The sequence below is a fragment of the Lepeophtheirus salmonis genome, unplaced genomic scaffold (genome assembly GCF_016086655.4).
Source record: "Lepeophtheirus salmonis unplaced genomic scaffold, UVic_Lsal_1.4 unplaced_contig_11314_pilon, whole genome shotgun sequence".
NCBI lineage: Eukaryota > Metazoa > Arthropoda > Copepoda > Siphonostomatoida > Caligidae > Lepeophtheirus > Lepeophtheirus salmonis.
The window spans coordinates 1,005-4,081 of NW_027289504.1; the positions used below are offsets into that span (position 1 = coordinate 1,005).

The 3,077-nt window shown below is 33.3% G+C and overlaps 1 pseudogene; it reads right to left on the reverse strand.

Annotated features, from left to right (window-relative positions):
* Nucleotides 1-1,445: 1,445 nt before the first annotated feature.
* LOC121130731 (integrin-linked protein kinase homolog pat-4-like) lies at nucleotides 1,446-3,054 on the reverse strand (annotated as a pseudogene).
* Between the last annotated feature and the right edge of the window lie 23 nt (nucleotides 3,055-3,077).

The window sequence follows — 3,077 nt, forward strand, 5'->3', positions numbered from 1 at the left end:
AAATTGTTTTGATCTTTTTCAGCTTCAAAAAATATATTCAGAGAATCATAAAAATGAATATCCTTCTGTTCTAAGATTTGTAATAGCTTCTAGTAAAATGACAAATTTAGCTTTAGCGAAAAACAAATATCTTTCTAGGGCTGAATCTTTAGGCACTTGCAAGCAATTTTCAATGGCGAAGACATCTTTTTGATTAAATTTGCATATAATTTCTGTATCTCTTCAAAATAGCCGTGTATTACATGGTAGCCTTCAACCATGACTCCTAACATATTCAAGTTAAATTGCATAACATCCAATTAGAGTTAGGGGAAATTTGGCACAAAAATGTATCTCATTTTTTGCAAGATTTAAGGGGATTATTTAACAGTAATTTTGTTCCAATAATTACCTACCACTCTTTAGCTTTTGTCGGAATCTGGCTCCGTCACATATCCAATCATGTAATCATTAACCTCACTTCATCATATACATAGTATTCACTCCAGAAAGAGAGATGATTTTTTCTATTGGTTTCCTTCCCAATAAAGGAGGGTTTTTGCAGGTGGATTTTCCTTGCAAAATTATAATCAAAGAATTTGATGTGTAATCTAAATAGAATCCAATTTTTCTCTATTTATTTCATGCCAGAGCAGAAAAATGAGCCAATTTCTGACAAAATGGGCCAAAGAGCGATTTTTTCGAAAATAAACAGTTTTTGAGCGATTCCTCACAAATCCTAAGTCTAGTTATAAAGGTCTATGGAAAAGGATCGTTTTTCATTATTGTTCTACCTAATAATCTATCTCGAGTTCAGAACAAGATACAAGATGAATAAAAAAAATCTTATGATAATAAAAAGAACTTTTATAGAAGTTTTATTTCTTGTACTTTTAATTTGATGATAGGATTAATGGTGACAAATGACTCTGAACGAAAATAGTGTAGAATTACTATGGCCACAGATATTTCCAAATTCAGATAAGTAAGAGAAAAATTGAGATCCTTTTTGGATTCTGTGCTCTAAGATAAATTCCATCCTTGGCTTAAATTCATCGATACATATTTTTAGGATGTAATTGTTTTCCATGTGGAATCAATGAGGGTTGTCACCCCCTCGTGCCAACAGCCCTAAATGAGGAATTTTAGAAGAATTGATAGATTTTATAGGATTGTGGATTCTGAATTGAAGCTAGAAAACATAAAGTCATGTATTGTAAAAAAATACCTTAATTATACTGATCAAAACTCAAAATAAAAATTTAACCTCTACAGAAGACTAAATAATGTTTTGTTTCAGATCATGTCCCCTTAGTCGTCCTCCATTTTAGAAAAACCCAGTTTAGTTAAATATAAAATATTAACTTTATTTAATTCCGACATTGAAATGAGATATAATAAAAATGAAACAATCATTCATGGTAATGTAGCATGATTTAGGTTAGACACATTATTTAACATAAGTATTCACTATAAGTCACCAATTAGGATGTAATATTTTCAAATTTGATCTATTCAAAACACATATTTAGATAACAACCACTTAAATAAAATTTTGTTAGTTAAAATATTTATTTTTCATTTTAGTAAAATGGGCATAACTTGGTCAAAGAGTAGGTCTCTTACATGAATCCTCGTTCATACAAATATTTAATTAATTTGGTCATGTGTTCAGATATCCCACGACTTAAAGATATTCTGAGTCCTTCGAGGGAAATTTTTCATGCCGATTTCCATTGGACTATATTCAGCGAAAAGGTATCTCTCTCGTAAAAAAGTTCCCAAAAGTAAAATTGAATAAGACCACATGTTGGAAGAAATACTATTATTTGTAGGATACCTCTCAGACATAGATTCAGGAGACATCCAAGCTGGATGAAATATTTTGATTTGTTTTGAAAGAATATTGAGCATCCCCATATGAACTTTTGCACACAGTTCCTCATTATTGTCAATAAGTACGTGTCTTGAATTCAATACATACATAGGTAACTCTCTGTCAAGAGAATGTAAATAGCTCATACCTTTAGCAATATCAAGTGCGAAATGATAAAGCAGTACTAGAGTCAATAATAACCTTATTTGGAGTATCATGTAATACATTAAACAGCGATCCCAGAGGAAAGATATTGAGATATTACAACTAGATTAGGAGGATTATTACAGCAACCAATAATACCCAATTATTGGTGAGAAAATATGCGCAGCTTGGGATACTCGTCCTGAAAATCCCCTTGCAATTCGTGAAGTACATTTGCTAAGTAAAAGTATCTTTGCTACTATCTCATTTCCCTTGCCATTTACCTATCCAAGTTTCTCCTCTCAGCGATGTTCCAATCTTATTATGTAAATAAAGCTCATTGATATTTATGCCCTTTATGCTTGGAAAGGTAGCATCCCTTGAGCGCGTCTTTAAGCCCAACCAAATTGATCTTTAAAAGGAACAACACGAGTAACATCTTGGCCGCTCCGACTAGCGTGTTCACTAAGCCGTTTTCCTGTTGAACCAGGGCACTTGTCCAGAGGAAGTTCTCCGTACTTGTTTTGTAGTATAACTAAAGCTCCAGCATCTAACAAATCCTCAGCAATAGCCACTTCATTCCAAAAGCATGCGTAATGCAGAGCCGTGTTTCCATGTTCATTACCAAAATTCACATCCATATTTTGACTTAAGAGCAATTTTACAACTTCTCGATGTCCATGGGCAACAGCCAAGTGAAGTGGAGTGTCATCGCCCATATTCGTAGCGTTAACTCGCCCTCCACGAGACAAAAGATTTTCAGTAATCTTATAATGTCCTCCTTTAGCAGCCCAATGTAAAGGAGAAAATTGATGAGAATCCCCTTGGTTCAAATCATTTTCAGGTTCATTCAACCAAATACGAACTTGAAATATATCCCTTTGCGAATCCAATGAAAGATATCTTCCATTGTGGGTAAAAGAATTCAGCGATCACACGTAATTATTTAGGTTGAATATATAAAAAAAGGGAACACATTATTCCTATCATACATAAATATGAACACATAGAAACAGGAGAAGCGAAGCGGAGCGAAGCGAAAAAAGGAAAGTGTTTCACATCTTCTCTAACCTGGGAT